The sequence below is a fragment of the Fukomys damarensis genome, unplaced genomic scaffold (genome assembly GCF_012274545.1).
Source record: "Fukomys damarensis isolate Sample0158 unplaced genomic scaffold, DMR_v1.0_HiC HiC_scaffold_14, whole genome shotgun sequence".
NCBI classification, from domain to species: Eukaryota; Metazoa; Chordata; class Mammalia; order Rodentia; family Bathyergidae; genus Fukomys; species Fukomys damarensis.
The window spans coordinates 934,535-952,204 of NW_022900926.1; the positions used below are offsets into that span (position 1 = coordinate 934,535).

A 17,670-nucleotide genomic window follows, 5' to 3' on the forward strand; every position below is an offset into this window, starting at 1 on the left:
TAAAGCATGGTCCCTACTATGTATCATAAAGAGGGTATAAGATATTTTACATTCATAGAGGTATGATACAGTACCATCCTACATCAATAATACTAGAATCAGTTTTGGTATGAAATTTGTTTTGTCTGCAAATAAGATTGCTACCCCTGTTTTTTTCTGGGCTCTTGTCACATGGAGAATTGTTTTCTATCTTTTCACTTTCAGTCTATGGGCTTCTTTTTGCACTAAGTGTGTTTCTTGTATACAACATATTGTTGGATTTTGCTTCTTATTCCATTTTGCCAGTCTATTTCTCTTGATTGGTGAGTTGAGGCCATTGACATTGCTGGTTATAACTGATATGTACTGACTAATTATTGACATGTTATTGGCCCTTTGTTGACTCTCTTTACTTTTTCACCTTCTCCTTTTAATTTCTAGCCTTGCCTATTTGATTTGCTCTGTTGGGCCTCATGGTGTTGTTGCCTTCATTGTCTTTTTCTAGGATCTTGTTTAGAATTGCTTGTAGTGCTGGTTTGGTATTCATGTAGTTTCTCAGGTGTTCTTTGTCGTGGAAGTGTCTTATTTCTCCATCCATTTTGAAAGAGAGTTTTGCTGGATACATCAGTCTAGGTTAGAGGTTGTTCTCTTTTAGTACTTGAAATATCTCATTCCAGGTCTCCTTGCCCCAAGGGTTTGTGTTGAAAAATCTGCTGTGATTCTGATGGGCTTTCCTTTATATGCGATTTGTTTCTTTTCTCTTACTGCTTGTAGTATTTTGTTCTTCTGTTGGGTTTCTGGGATCTTGATTATTATATGTCTAGGTGTAGATTTTTTTTGATTGTAGCTAGTTGGGGTCCTATATGCCTCAGTTATCTGAACGTCAAATTCTTCCCCTCTGTTTGGGAAGTTTTCTGTCATTAATTCTGCAAACAGCTTTTTTAAGTCATTTGTATTTTCTCCTGCTACTTCATGGATTCCTATCAGTCTTATGTTATTCTTCTTTGCATCATCTAGGAGTTGTTGGATTGATTTCTCATGATCCCTTACTGTTTTTAAGAGACCTCTCTTTTCATGGTCACTGACTGCAATCTTATCTTCTATATCTGAGAGTCTATCTTCGCATTCTATTATTCTGTTGCGTACACTTTCTATGGAGTGTGTAATCTCCTGGATATCTGTTTGAATCTGTTTTATGGATTCCATTTCTTTCCTACGTTGAGCATTTATTTTTTCCATTTCTTTCTTATGCTGGGCCTTCATGGCTTCTATCATGGTCCTGTGCTCATCTATTTTTATGTCAGTTTCTGCTCTAGAGTCTTGAATCATGATTTCCATTTTGCTCACTATCTCTATGGTTATCTGGGAAATTATTTTTGGTTTGAATTTTTCTAGAGCCTGATTGATCTGTTTTGTTACTTCCTGTGCTTTGAGTTCAGGGTGTCCTGGTGATTCACAATCAGCCTTTTCATCCTCATTTGCCCTACTGTTTGCCATTGGTGAACTGGAATTCTGTCCTTGTGTCTTGCTTAAGTGTTTTCTCATTTTAAATTTTGTTGTCGGACTGTTCTTGGTTTAATCTCTGGGTTATCACCCAAATCTTCCTGATATGGTTGCGCCCTAGCTTCTGTGTCTCTAATGACTCACAGACATTTTCATCTTCATAACATCAGAGAAACAGCTCATCAAATCATCTGCTTTATCCCAACTGATACAATCAGCAACACATTAAGATCAAGCACAACTTGGACATTGACCACCTGTGGTAGTCACTAGTCTATCACCCTTAAATCATTGGAATTAAATTGAAATCAAGAAGCAGTCTAGAACATGTCTGCAGTGAACAAAATTTCAATATAGTGTATTTACCATTTAATGACTCATACAGAGCGAGGATGCAAGACCCCTGGTCTCAGTTAGCTGATGGCTGAACCGCATGATGCTGACTGACCTCAGGCTGCAAGGCCCATATTGAGTTCCCCATCCTTCTGAATGGTTGAACTCCACAACATTCTATTACAGGTTTCCCACACCCTTTCTTTAAAGATGTTCAAAGTTGGGAACTCAGAAAAATACCCTTGATGACCACCTCTGTCTTTGCAGAGTGGATCCAAAGACTGGCACAGTCAGGAGGACTGAGAATGTGGGGGGGGGGCTTATGGGGGTGCAGGGGCGCCCACGCAGCTACCTTCCTGGAGCTTGAGCGATGGCGGCTGGGTCGGGAGCAGGCGTGGTTCTCCTTCCTGTGGTGGATCTGGGCCCAGCCTACCTTCCGGCGCTTGAGTGATGGCGGCTGGGTCGGGAGCAGGCGTGGCTCTCAAGCATCAGTATTTCTTTTGACAACAACTACCAAAGAAAAAATTGTTTGGAATAAATTTTACTAATGAGATTATATTATTTACTTTCCCATAAATATCTGAAACCCACAATTTAAAGGAGGAGAAGTTTGTTTTGGCTCACAGTTTCAGTGGAGTTGGTCCATGGCTGGCTGGCTCTAAAGCAGAATGGTGAAAGGAACTGGCAGAGGAAAGCTGCAAGCTGCTCAGCCCATGGAAGTGGGGAAGGGGACAGGGAGAGGAGGACAGAGAGGGAGAGAGGGAGAGAGGGAGAGAGAGGTGGGAAGAGGCAGCGGGGGGGGAAGGGAGGGGAAGGGAGGGAGAAAGCGCAATCTAAGGACAAGAATTCCAGGTTACAGCCCCCAGCCAGGCCTCAACTCCTAACCATATGTTCAGCTATGAACTCGTCAGTGGATTGAGCCCTCCATGATCCAGTTACCTCCCTGAAGCCCCGCTTCTGAACACATGAAACTTTGGGGAACAATTTAGATCAAAACCATAACGGAGGTGAAACACTTATGCACTGTAAACTATAAATGTTGATGAAAGAAGACACAAATAAATACAACAATATCCTGTGAACATAGATTGGAAAAATAAATATTGTTAAAATGTCAGTACTACTCAAATTAATCTTCTGATTCCATGCAATCCCTATAAAAACTACATTGCCATATTTTTCTAAAAAAAACCCCTAAAATTCATATGGAACCACACACACACACACACACACACACAAAATCATGAGTGAACAGAGTAGGAGTTACAAGTCCATCTGATTTCAAAGTATGGGCCATGGATGTAGCTCAGTGGCACCATGCCTGCCTGGCAGATGCAAGGTCCTGAGTTTGATCCCTGGTACTGAGAAAAACAACAACAATGAAAAACTTAACCTGATTTCAAAGTACTACAAAGCTATGGTTTTAAACAGCCTTATTTTGACACAAAAGTAGACACATTGACCAGTGCAATAGAGAGCCCAGAAATGAACCCACATGCGTATGGTCAATTGCTTTTTGACAATTCACCAAGAATGCACAACAGGAAATGGACAGTCTCTTCAGTACATGGTGTTGGAACAACCGGATACCCACACAGCAGAATGAAACTGTGCCTTTATTTTACATCATGTAAAAAAATCAAATCAAAGTGGATCGAAGACTTAGGTGTAAGAAAAGAAACTATGAAACTACTAGAAAAATAGGAGAAAAACATTAAACTGGGCAATGATTATTTATTTATTTATTGGTACCAGGGATTGAACTTGGGATCTTGCACTTGCAAGGCAGGCAGCAACAACACTGAGCTAAATCCCTGGCCCTGGGCCATGATTGTTTTTTGGATTTGACCCCAAAGGCACAATCAAGAGAAAACTTAGACAAATGGACAAAATTAGACAAACTAAAACACTTCTCTTTTAAAAATTAAGTTTACTGGTACATTTTAGGAATACATTGTGACTGCATGCCATTGGGAATTCATACCTGCATATGATTTATCTTGGTTCTTCTTTGTTCCCCACTCTCCTTCCCTCCCTTCCACTCTTCCACCCCTTGCTATTTACAAAAAACTTTGTTTCCATTTTTTCCTTCTTTTCTCATATTTTTTCTTTTCCTTCTTTCCTTTTCCCCATCACCCCCCTCAACCCCGCTTTCCCTTCCTTTTGGACCTTTTCTTCCTAGTTCACATTATCTATGATACATTGTGGTCCTCATTTACACTTGAATTTTCTCACATCAGAGAAACCATTCAGTAATTACACACGTGTCCTATTTATTTCACTTGAGTATGGCCTCAATGTTTCCATTTAACTAGAGATGTCTCTAATGTTTCATTCTTTATAGCTGAATGTTGGGACCAATTCTACAGGATTTTGGGGAAAATCATTTCAAAATTAAATCTTGATTAGGGCCCAGTTTTCCTGTCTTCGGGCCAGCTGTGGTGTGTCCAGACAGAGACTTAACTCTACCTTTGCCTCTGGTCACAGCTAAAATCTCCTTGGTCCCTTGATGCTGCGATGCTCCAGGGCAGGAATACACCGTCTGGAGACATCCTGGGAGGAACCGAATCTTCATCTGTGTAGTTCCTCATTCTAGGACTTTCCCAACTGCAGTCTGTCCTTTGCTACTTTGTTTTCTCCTGATTTTCTGAATAAAGGTGTGGTAGCTCCAGGTCTGGGGTCTTTGCCTTCTAGAGTGGCATGGATCGGGCCAAAACTCAGCTTCTTCTCTAAGTCTCATTTCTGTCTGTATATTAATTAATTTGCCTTGTGCTGTTGTGGCTCGCAGGAGTCTAGAACCTGATGCAGAAGTTCTCATAATGTCCCCTTCCCTGTTCCCTACAGATGAGTAGTATTCCACTTTATAAAAGATCACGTCTTCTTTTTTTTCCCTCATTGAGTTTATTGGTACTTTTTAGATATACAGTACAGTTACATTCATTATTGGATCTTGTACCTTTACATGATAGGTCTTGGTTCTCATTTTTTCCCCTTGTCCCTGTGGAGAGCATAGCCCAAGACAATGTCAATGTGTTCCCAAGAGTGGAGTGTGATATCTAATCAAACAGATTCAATGTGTGAAATCTGACATGTAACCCCCAAGAGTGAAGTGTGATATCTAATCACACAGATTCAAGGTGTGACACCCTATGACGTGTATAACCCCCAAATCTAATCAAACAGCCCCAATATGTGTGAAGGGATAAACCTGGACCATTGCCACACACCCTAGTTAGAACAGTGCAAGAGGGGGAGTGCAGAAGACCAGCTCGTCCCACTCACCGTCTGATCCAGCTCGACTACGCTCTGCCAGACCAGACCTAGGATGAGACATTGGATGCTTGCCCCAAGTGGACCCGCGGATCAACAAGGGGGCAACTGATTACAACTGCAATCACCAGGAAAGGAGAAACAAAGTTGCACTCCTCAGATTTGTGCAGGTACAGGGAGTGGCAACTGGCCGGTATGAAGGAACATATCTGATGAGTGACGTATATATAAAAATATATAAAATCTAGTTGGCAACTACTACTGTCTCGACCTCCAGTTAGTGCACACTCCCACTCGTGACAGCCCTGCCCTCCCTTGACCCACTCCTCCCCTCCCCATTTACAAACATTTTATTTCCATTTTTACATTTTCTCACATTTTTTTCTTTTCCCTTATTTTCTTCCCCCTACCCTTCCCACTATGTGATGTCACTTCCTTTGGGCTCTAAAACAACTGAGCTCTGAGAAGCAGGGTTAAGTGGTGCGGCACTGAAAATGATGGCCAAGGTATTAAATCCAGGATGAGGCAGGGGCTGTTTTTAGATCTATTTGCCCATGGTTCTAACAGTTAATAGTATCATATTGTTCACTTCAAGTTGCTAAGAGAGTAGATTTCAAATGTTTTCATCACAAGGAAGAGTTTGATGTGACATATATAATTGGCTTGAGGTTATTATTCTACTCACCTTAAATTTTAACATCATAAATGCATACAGCTATACATTGTTATTTATAATAAAACTAAAATTTTTTGATATAAAAATCATTGTTTCAATATAAAATTATAAACATTTTATAGCATAACATTCTTATAAAATTTGTATGACCAAATTTATAACTTGGTTAGAGTGAAATTTTAATGTTTAGGACTCATGGAAAAGAGTTTTTATATTATATCTGACCCAGATTTCCCAGTCCAGGGCCAGCACATAGATCCAGGTGGTCTAGGAATGCTCTAAACAGCATGGAGTATTTGGAGCAGGCTGCTTATGTAACCTTCTGTGGGGATGGCCAGAGTCTCCCTGTTTTTCTCAAAAGGAGTAGAATCCTGGAAAAAACACAACTTGTATGAATCAGCTTTGTCAATAAACACCCCATAAGGTCATCAATTTAAAGATAGTCACTTATTTTGGCTCACGGTTTCTAAGGTAACAGGCGGTGGTTGGTTGAGCCATTACTCACGGGCCCTTGGCAAGACAGCATATCCTGGTGGAAGTGTGTGGTGGAGATAAACCACATACCTCAAGGAAGAGGTGGGGCCCCACCATCCCCTTCAGGAGCCCCTCATGGCCTGAGGACCCCAAAAGAGGCACCACTCCCAAAGATCCCATCATCTTCCAATGGGGCTAAGCTGGGACCAAGCCTGAGCCAAGCCTTTGGGGTATATCCTAGTCCAGACTACAGTACCAGTGCACTTAGAAGAAACCTGTCTGTGGAGGAGTAGCACAGATCTTCCAAGCACAACTGCATGGAAAACTCTAAAGATACCTCTTTGATTCCTCAGTTTCCCTGAGTTTTTGGTGCTAAAAGAGATACACCTGAGAAAGTATGAGTAAGAGGTCCCCTGATGGAAGACTCCAATCTCCTCTCCTATGTGGATGTAAAATTTATGTCCTCTGCCGGTGTTCATGAAACTGGCAGGCTAACTTAGCAGGCAAATAGGTGTCAATCACAGACCATTCACAGAGCTGGATTATTAATATCTGAGAGGGTGTTTTATGTGCATACTTGCATATTATCTGTTTCTTATTTAGAATTTGAACTTTGTCATTTTTAATCCTCTCTTCAGAATGTAAAACCTAGCATATAGCAGGCACTCAATATTTGCTGATTTGATAAATGAATAAATGAAAATCTGTTCCTACATGCTGGTTCTTAGCTTAACTTTAAAAAAAAAATCTACAGGGCCATCTTCAACTCCCCAGCATAAAACCAAGCAAACCCCCATTTTTTTAAGAGTTATTTGCTGTTTTTCAAGAAACTGTCATTGTTGGTGCACCCAGAGAGCACTATATCCTAAAATCAAAGAAAGTCCTATTTTTGATCATTTTTCCTCTTGACTTGAATATTACTTCAATCTTTTCTCAGTTCTTTTCTCGTTCTGTTTACCATTTTCCCCAAGTGCATTGCTCCACCTTTTTTGCTCCTCCCGAGGAGTTAGTTCAGTGGGGAGCAGGCAGAGTTGGGGGATTCTGTTGACTCTCGAGTCAGGTTGCTTCTTGAGAGGCCTTGGCATCCGAACCTTGAGCAATTCCCTAAGCCTCAATCTCTTAATCTTTGAAATAGGCAGCATAGTCATCCTGTACTCATGAGACCGTTATGACCTCCTCACAGATGACGTATGCAGCACTCTTAGCTGCGTCTGGGCTTCTGGCGGGCACCCAGGAGTGAGAATCATGCTACCTGTGGGCTTTGGGAGCTGTCCCTCCACGTGTGCCGACAGTGCCTTGGAGCCAGAACTCTGCCGACTTTGAGTGTACACTGCCCATCCCTTGCTGACCGGAGCTGCAAAGTGGGTAGACAGTCCTCACTTTCAGAAGTGGAAGCTCAGCCTGTGCCACTCAGCTTTCCCTCAGCCTTGTATTTGCTGCTGATCATCTGACAGATCTCCAAGGTATAAGAGAAGAAGAAGCAAACAAAAGTTTTGGAAATTTCAGGAAGTACATTTTTATTTGATCTATGATGTGTATGGTATTTGAAATTCAATCCACCTGCTTTGTCAGAACTGAAATCAGATAATAAAAATTTTACTTAGCATGTGATGACATGAGAGTAGTCATAACAGAAATGCAAATTCTCATGGAGGAAATCTGTATGAGTTTACAGCCCAAGTTAGAGTATGCAGATGGGTGAAGTATATGCAGAATTATTGTGTGAGATACTAAGGGAACACTATGCTGCTAGATAGTAGCATCGTCATAGAATTCAGACGTTATATTTTGTTTGTCCTAACAGCAAGGGCTGCAAGAAGTTCTTGACCAAGTGCGTGTGTTGAACTGGAGACACTGCTTTTGTGCATGACACAGGCTCAGCAGACATGGGATTCACCTGCCCAGACGTCAACTGTCCTCATCACCTGCAACTGCGGGCTCTCATGAAGCCCAGGTCACCATGAGCTCCGTATCACACCAGTCCACGGGGTTGCTAAGAAAATAACTCCCAAGGCTGTTGGTTATAGATGGATTTCTAGAAATAGATGAGTCTCAGGAAGCAGAAGCAGAAAAGGCTTGACATCCTCAGAGGGTGTTATATTTACAAGTCGCTCTAGGAAATGAAACTGAATCGGAGTGACAAAGCAGCCACCAGAAAATAAGTAATAGAAACAGTTCCTTCAGGCTGTGATTACAGATGGCATTGCATGATATTAGGCAGAAAACTTTCATTAACTAAGGCTAAATGTAAGGAGTATGAGACAGGATGAATATAAATAATAATGCCACAGTCAAAGGATGCGCGACAAATGTCAAACGTAGAAATACATCAGGCATATTCTCCTCAAAGGACATCATCATCATCATCATCATCATTTTCTGCAGCAGTGTCTGCTTGCTGGTGTGGCTACATCGGGCACTCTGGGACGTTTGGACCATACTGGTCTACCCTTAGTGTCCAGCAGACCTTCCTGTCAAGGTTCTTTTTCATTCTCACATATGAGTCTGGTCTGGACTACAGGCTGCATAGCCACTCTGTATATGGCATGGAGTTTGGTGGCCATGTCAAGGAGATCTGTTACTTGTGGACTTGGTGGTGTCTGTTTTTCTCCTTGGTGGGCACCAGTGCTCTTGTCACATTATGCAGGAGCAGGCATCAGAAAGCAAGTGCATGCAGTGCTGTGGCAATGCAAGGCTTAATGGATGGGTAAATTGGTTAGATCAAATACTTCACCACCCTCAGAGCCTGTTGAGTTTACATAAACACAGCAGTCCCCTCCCCTGATTAAGAAGCATCCCAGTGCTCCCAGTGGATAACAGAAATCACAGATTATAACAGACCCTCCATATAGGCACTGAGACACTGAGATGACCCGACAACCAAGACTGCAGTGAAGTGATTAACGGGGAGGTAGTGCATGCAGTTTGGACACTCTGGACTAAGGTTGGCCGGTATTCCACGCAGGACAAGCAGGATGCTGAGATTTTATCATGCTGCTCAGAGCAGCCTGCAAGTATCAAGGTATGAATTTCTTATTTCTAAAAATTTTCATTCAATATATTTGGAGTACGGTTGTCCACGGTGACTGAAACTACAAGAATGAAAACTGAATAAGGAAGGACAACTGTAATATCTTTCCAGAAAAGATTTTGAGTAACTTAAATAATACTATAGTCTAACAAAAAGAAGTTGTATTCAACCCTACCAGGCTGGAAAGTAACCATAACAGTGTTTGTTCAGAGGGAGTGAATCTTTGCTATCTAAAAAGTCTTAAACACAAGAAAAAGTCCCATACATTTCTTCCCAAAATTACAATCTTGCAAAAGTACGATCCAAATCTGTTTTTGAATTAAGCATTCCTTTGCTATTCATCTGGGACAGAAACCAATCAGTTTGACACCAATAGAGTGTGTTGTTCAAGTTTCCCATATATCACACTAAAATTAAGAAATTATTCATTACTTTTAAAAATAAATAATTCATCCCTTGTTAGCATTACAGGTAAAACAAAATACGACTTAAAGTCTAAGCAGAACCATAGGCTTTTTGTTGGTACCTGACATCAGGAAATTCAAACGGACAGATGACAGAAGGATAGATTTCTAAAAATTAAGTTTCAGATCTCTGTGAAGAAAGGAAGAGATAATAAATCTCCATGTGAAATAAGGGACAGGCATTATCATCTCTGTGTAGTTGATGGCGGTAACAAAAGTATGGTTTCAAAGGTTTACATATCCATGGTAAGATGATAGTTTTCCTGAGTTTTAACTTAAAGAAAATGGATAAAATAATTAAAACTTTCCTTCTGATGATATTGAGACCACAGGTGTAGCTCTGAGTTTCAGAGCTAACAGGGATTAAAGAGGTCTGGCTAAGGTAGGCATCACTTTGACTCGAGTTAGCGTGAGTATTTGTCAACTTAACCATGAGTCTTTGTCTGTAAGAATCATCACTTAAAATATAGCAGGTCTACAGGACTCCTTAGCTCGCTGGGCAGAGCTGCACTTTGCTGTGTGTCTGGGGCCCTGCGATGGCAGGAGGCAGGCAGGGCCAGAGCACCAGGGTGGCTGAGGAGAAGGGGATGCCAGGCACAGGCCTAGCTGTGAGCGTGGCATTATGTGTACAGAAAAACAGTTCATACACCCTGTCTGGCTTATCCCGTCTGCCTCACACTTAAAAAACTGTTTGAAAAAGAAACAGGTTAGTTTCAGACTGGGATAAGTGCTATGGATCATGAACCAGAGATAGTATGAGTTTTGGGGATTTTACACTAAATATTTTTTGAATGGTGAAATTTAATTTTTTGGTGTTTTTTGGGGGGGTTGGTGGGTACCGGGTATCGAAATCAGGTCCTTGCACTTGCAAAGGCAGGCAGCAGAACTACTGAGCTAAATCCCTAGCCCTTGATTCAGTGAAATTTAAGTAAAATTGAAGGCGAGGAAAGAAAGTGTGATGAGGAAAATAGCAAACCCTCACCAGGCACGCATCACCATTTTCTCTTGCTGGTGCCTGTGGTCAACACTGGCCATCTCCCAGCTTTCCATTCTTACCCAGAGGTCCGCAGGGCTTCTGCACACTGGAGTCTGCAATCCAGTCTCTCCTCACGTGTTTGCTTTCGGTTTTATAAGCCGCGGCAGGCTGTGTCCTTGTGTTCAGTCCTTCAAGCACAGCGGATGCTCGCTTGGTTCCTCCACAGGAGGCACAGGTGAGCAGGGACACAGAGGGAAGGCGGCACCAAGACAGGCGGTGCCAGGGAGCTGGGAGTCTGGCTGTGGAGGGCAGGTATCGGGCCAGCCTACTGAGCATCAGGACTCCGGAGCCCTGCACGATGTCGTTCCTGTTCTGTTGTTTCATATAGCTAAACCTTGGTTGTTTCCTGATCCAATTCTTCCTCCATACAGTTGTGTCATGAGCCGGCGACGCAGAGCACTGTCCAGCAGTGTCTCAAACCTGAAAGAGCAGCGGGGTGGAGATGGGGCAGAGAGAAAGGAAGGACGCCAAGACAAGAGTCTGATCAAGGCGACGTTTATTGCCGGCAAGCACCAGCCTTTTAAAGCAAAAAAACCACAAACTATTATGGGATGGGTTTACCATAGTAACTGAAAGGTCACACAGGAAAAGAGCAAACAGGTTCACCAAAACAACCCACCGTGAGTAGTAGTAACCCAGGCAACCACACATCTAAAAGTCAGAGACAAGAAACTGTAACTTTCAGGAATTCCACAAAGGAAACACTCTACCTGCTAAACTGGAGAAACTTAACACATATAGAGTTACTAAAGTTGACAATACTTACAACCAATACTCATGATCCCCACACAGTTGCCCAAAGGTTTAAAAAATATTTTCTTCCAGAAGCTAAATCTAAGATTTCCTTCTGGTTGTTCTGAATTTCCTGCTAAAAATTCCATGTTGACACACTTATATCTGGTTTATTGACTGTTCAGTTTTACTTCAATTAGTCTTAACAGATATTTTCTCTTTTGTGATTGTGGTAAATTAATTTTTAGGTAAAAATATGTAGGTATGTCTTATCTTTTGTAAGTAGTATGTAATAAGATTTAAAAAAAATTCCTATATGACAAGCACTAATTTTTAAAAGCTATATTTAATTCTTTTGCATTTCTGTGGTTACTGGCTATTTTGACATATTCCTTTGTATTACTTTTTGTTTTCTACTTGTCCTGTTTGTGTTCTCATATTTTCTTTCTTGCATGGTTGTCGCGAGCCGGCGACGCAGAGCACTGTCCAGCACTGCCTCAAACCTGAAAGAGCAGCAGGGTGGAGATGGGGCAGAGAGAAAGGAAGGACGCCAAGACAAGAGTCTGATCAAGGCGACGTTTATTGCCGGCAAGCATCAGCCTTTTAAAGCAAAAAAACCCACAAACTATTATGGGATGGGGTTACCATAGTAAATGAAAGTTCACACAGGAAAAGAGCAAACAGGCTCAACAAAAACAACCACCGTGGGTAGTAGTAACCCAGACAACCACACATCTGAAGGTCAGAGACAAGAAACTGCAACTTTCAGGAATTCCGCAAAGGAAACACACCACCTTTTAAACTGGAGAAACTTAACAAATATGGAGTTACTAAAGTTAACAATACTTACAACTAATACTCATGATTCCCACACATGGTGATGTGTTAATCATAGTTTCTTCTACTGGTTTGACAGTGATGCCTCTACCTACCAGTAACAGCTAGGATTCATTTATAGCATTTTTTTTTTTTTTTTAGCTCTTAGCTATTCAGATTTTTCATAACTTATTGCATCCTTGCAACACTTACAACATAGAGCATAGGCCAATTCTTTTATAAAATGTCCCTAGTTTTTCTGGTGTCTCACTTATAATTAGGTTGAGGTTATGAGACTGGGGAGACTCTCACAACAGTGCTGCACATTTCTCATCACGTGGCATCAGAGCACACGGCACCACATGACTTGTCGCTGGATGTTGGTGTTGAGCTCACTGAAGGTCTTGTTTGCTGGGTTTTGCCAGTGTGACGGCTCTGCTTTCCTTTCCATCCTTGGCTCCCATGGAAGTCACTGAGTCCACTCTGTCCTCAAGGGAAGGGGATCACCTTTGCCCCCTGGAGGAGGGGGCATCCACACAATTATTGGGAAGTCCTCTGTAAAGAGTTATCTCTTCTGTATTTATTTATTCAATAATTTATTTAAATCACTATGGACTTATGCATAATCATGTTCTACTTTGGGTTAGGACCCAATACTATGTTGTTTGTTTTTGTTCTGGTTATTTCAGGTTTGCCCATGGAAACTTCTTTCCCATTTGTCCCTATTCTCTTAGACATGCCCTTTCCTTTTGTTTTTCAAACACTTCCTTACTTTCACTGCAAAGTGACCCAAGCTCACCGAGTACTTTTCCTGCTGCATCCCTACAGCAACTATTTGTTTAAGGAACCCTGATTCTTTTTATTGGAGAATGCCATGTAGAAAGCAAGAGAGTGTGCTAAGTATTCTTGTTGTTCTGGGTGTTCTAGGCCCTTAGTGAATGAAAGGAGGAAATATGTGCATGGCCATAGCCCTGACTACACAGATCATTGCTCTCTAACTCACTGGTTCTAACTGCATACAGGTGATGAGGTTTGACTATTATCCAGGCCTGGCTTCAGTTTCAGATTCTTTTTTTTTTTTTTTTTTTTTTTTTTTTTTGTGAGACACAGTCTTGCTATACAGTTCAGGCTGCACTTGAACTGTGTAGCCAGGCTTGCTTCAAACTTACAGTGATTCTCTGACCTCAGCCTCCCCAGTGCTGGGAGTTTCAGGTTCTTGATGGTGACTTTCTGTTTTGGCAAAGCAGAACAGCTCAGTGCTATAGCCAAGTGTTACAGCTCAGTGTCACAACTACCAAAATTTGAAGACTCAATAATCCGATGATCACTCAAAGAGATGGAGAAAAACCTTTATTATGTTGGTGGGCTCACAGGAGTTCCCACTGGAAGTCTGTGCTCTACCAGAAATGAGAACCTCCTTATATAGGGATCTACAGGGTACGCCAGCATGCTCACTGAAGCAGGGGGTGGAGTTGCAGAACATTCTCACAAGGGGGTCAAGCCTAACAGAACATTCTTGTAAGGGGGTAGGGCTTAACAGAACCTTCTTGTGAGGGGGCAGAATTTAACAGAACATTCCTGAAAGGTCACAGAGTTCAAACAGCCAAAACATTTTGATACATCGGGCAGGGGTGCTGCCCAGCAGCACAAACTGTTACATTTCTGGAACAAAACATTCTGTGGAAAACACAAACAAACATGGAGGTAAAGCAAGGGAAAGGCAAGGGCCCATTTTACTGTGTACTACTGCTCTATAATTTCCATTCATTGCTTGATGCTGCCTGTCTGCTTTCTCTGATGTGTTAGGGGCAGGAAGCAGTTTTCTGTCAGTGTCATGAATCATGCACCTGTCTGGCTCCTCTCTGCAGGCAGATAGTAGGTTCTAGAATCTCACTAAGCACAGGGTTTGCAGCCTCAGTGGGTTCCTTTCTCAGGCACCAATCCACCCCTTAACTTAGGTCTCCTGACACTCACCAGTTAGCTTTGCTCATGACTTCAGTTTTAAACTACTCCTAGTTTCTAGACCTAGGCACATCTTTTTATTACTTGAGAACTCTGGAAGGTATAAAAAGAAATACTTAATGTGCTTCATCCAATTATACACACACACACACACAAACACACACACACACACACACATATGGTGCACGTGGGTGTTCACATTACCTTTATCTGTTACGTGGAATAGAAAACCTATTTACTGCTAAGGAAATAAACACCAGAAATTGTCATGACCCAAGGTTATGCAGCAATTGAGTGTCTGAACTGTCTGTACTCTCATTTCTGGGCTTTTGATTTTGCTCCTGTGGTAACTGTGATAGTTCCAAGAAGTCCTTAGACTTTTCATATGGAGTTTCCCTTTTCAAAGTTTTTGTCCATTGTGGTCAGCTCTGTCATGCTATGGATCTGAGAGGGGTGAGTGCAATGATATCACGATGGACTCCTTTCATTTGAGAACAATTTGTAGTCCTAATGGAATAGAACAATGCTTGGCAAACAAAATCCTACTGAAGGAGGAAACTGAGGGCTCTGGACAGACTACTGTTAACATGAAGATAGGAGCAAAAAGCAGCTTTTATTGATGCTGGAAGCTCAGCAAGTGACTCCTGTCAGTCTTGAGAGCCCAAATAGAAGTTTGTTGTTCTTTATATATCACCTTTTACATCTATGAATCTTAATTCCATTGGAGTTTTCCTGGGAATGTGGCAAGCAGGATTCACATAACACAGTGCAGTTCAGGGAGGGAGTGAAGTGTTCTAAGATTTTCTGAAACTGTTATGTTCCTTTGGCGACAGATTGCAGAAGTTGTCACAATGACTCAGGTACATTCTACAAAGAGCATAGTTACCCTAGTTAACCCAGAGCTGCCTAATAATTCAGTTAACCCATAGTTGCCCAATTCTATATGGAAGGTGGTCTCCTTTCTCACTACCAAAATTTCAGAGCTCAGAACTCAAATATTAGCCAGATACAAACACATTTATTGGAAATTATATCTACAATACTTATAGCCCAGACTCTGTTTTTAAAAACATTTGTCTTGATTTAGAGAAGCTCTGCAAATTCTGGATTTTTTTCTTGCTGAGGAAGAAGATCTTGTGAGGGATATCAAAATGAGGGTCAACATTTGTTATATGGCTCAGAGATGGAAAAAATAGCATTAAGATGTGTCATTCTATTGGGTTTAATTTATTTTTCCTTATTTCACATCTCTGTAGCAGTTATTGCATTTAAAATTTATTACAGAGATAATTTTTACATAATCAAATACTTTCAATATTAAAGCACTTTATTGCTATCCCCAAGGTGGCGTAGTTTTTGCTATTGACCGTTTTTCTCTCTGTGCCAATATTTAGATTGCCTTTGTGTCATTAGCAATACTGTGGCCCATTCCTGGAGAACTGGGTCCTGGGCCAAATACAATGCAGTCCACGCCCCCCCCCCAGGTAAATGGAGGCGACTGGGTCATGGGTTAGGCCCAGAGTAAACTGCTGAAAAGCAGACACTAACTGAAAAGGCCACATCCTAGCAACAGTCTTCCACTATAATCAACCCACAAACCTCAGCACAAAACAACAACAACAAAACAATGAAAACGTGAGAAGACAAGGGAGTAAAATGCCTCCCAAAATTCCCTTCTCCACCAAAGCAAACCCATGGGACGCTGAGGGGAAAGAAAACACAAGTCACACAGCCAAATTACTTGAAGGGAAAAGAGAGGGGATTACAAAAAAGAAGAAAAGATTCATAAGGTACTTGGTGAGCTCATACAAGACATAACTGAACAAATAATGGTTTAATAAACGAAACCATTAGCAAGTTTACAGAAGACATTAGTAGAAAGCTGGCTGAGCTAAACAAAAATGATATAAAGCATGAATGATCAGCTTGGAGCCATGAAAAGGTACCAAAACAGAAATGCAGAAGATTAGAAATTCTATTGAAACCATGGGCAGCAGAAACAACCAATGTGAGGCAGAGTGTCAGACTAGAAAATAGGGTCAATGTTGGGAAATATCTTTTTTTTTTTTTTTAAACTGTAAGCATATAGTTTTGTTTTCACGTGTATTTTTAAACAATGGAAGTGTCAAAAATAGGGTCAACTGTGCTAAATTACATTACTGTATAGGCTGCACAGAATCTCTGTATTATAAATATCACAAAGAAGCATAGTTTGTACCATATTATGGCAATTTACCCTCAATAAAAACTTTCAGAGTCCTTTTATTTTGGAATATCCTGTAAACAAAGCACCAGAAGATGATTGTACAGCAGTAAAATGTTCTCTTGCATTAAAGTGAAGACATCTGTTTAATAGTAAAAGAAAATGTAGAAAGGTATTTAGAGCTGTTATTTTCTAAATATACAACATTCCAGACAACTCAAGGCATCTTAATTCCATCAAGAACCCAAAAAAAAAAAAATTTTTTTTTTTTGTCATGCTGTTAAATCCATCATTATGGATTTAAAAACTGGTGCAAATTAGTCAGATGGAACCAACAAACACTGATGTCCAAGTTGGCATATTGACAACTAACATGTAACTGGCTATCAACAGAGAGTTTAAAAGATCTTCCCTTTCTTCTTGTTTTTTTCCAAGGTTTTCAGAGTTCTGTTCTAAAATACATTGCTAAGCTTCCCAGTTTGCTTTTTCTTCTTCAAGCTGACAATGTTTTTCCTCCAATTCTTTGTGCTGTGCTTCCAAATTCTTTTCATTGCTCATGGTACCGCTGGGGCTTAGCTTCAGAGTCCTTCAGTTTTTGAACTTTTTCTTTGACCTTCATCTCAAACATTTGTTCTGTCTTCTTAATCCTGGTTACATGTTCCCTTCTTTCTTCTTCCATCCGTGCTGGAGTGCTCTTAGTAAGCTGCCCTTTGTTCTTGTTGTTGTCCCCTGCATTGGAAGTCACAGCTGCCAATTTTCTGAATCTGCAGTTCTTGTAGTGCATGTGACATAGTGACATCTTTCTAGTTCTGCATGTGTGCCCGTTTGAACATATTTCTTAGAACTGTAAAATCACAATGTTCACCATTTTCAACTTCAGCTACACCACAAAGGCACTGCCTTTCTCTGACCCTTTTACCACTAACTTCAATGATAGTCTTGCTATCCGCCACAGCAAGAGGTAAGTGGCCTTTTATCTTTTTAACCAGCTTATTTTCTTCATCATCTGTTTCTGGAAATTCACATATTTTCATTTGATGTTCTTAAGATTTCCTTTATTATGTTTTTTAAACTGTTGGCATTCCACCGGTGTTGAGTGTGCCAGCTTTGGCAATCAGTGGGGTGATACTTTCTCAAGCAAATGCTTCATAAACTCCATATCCAGTGGTTTAAGTCCATGTCCGTCCGGGC

General features: G+C 41.1%; 1 pseudogene; it reads right to left on the reverse strand.

Annotated features, from left to right (window-relative positions):
• Nucleotides 1-16,877: 16,877 nt before the first annotated feature.
• LOC104876778 lies at nt 16,878-17,668 on the reverse strand (annotated as a pseudogene).
• Between the last annotated feature and the right edge of the window lie 2 nt (nt 17,669-17,670).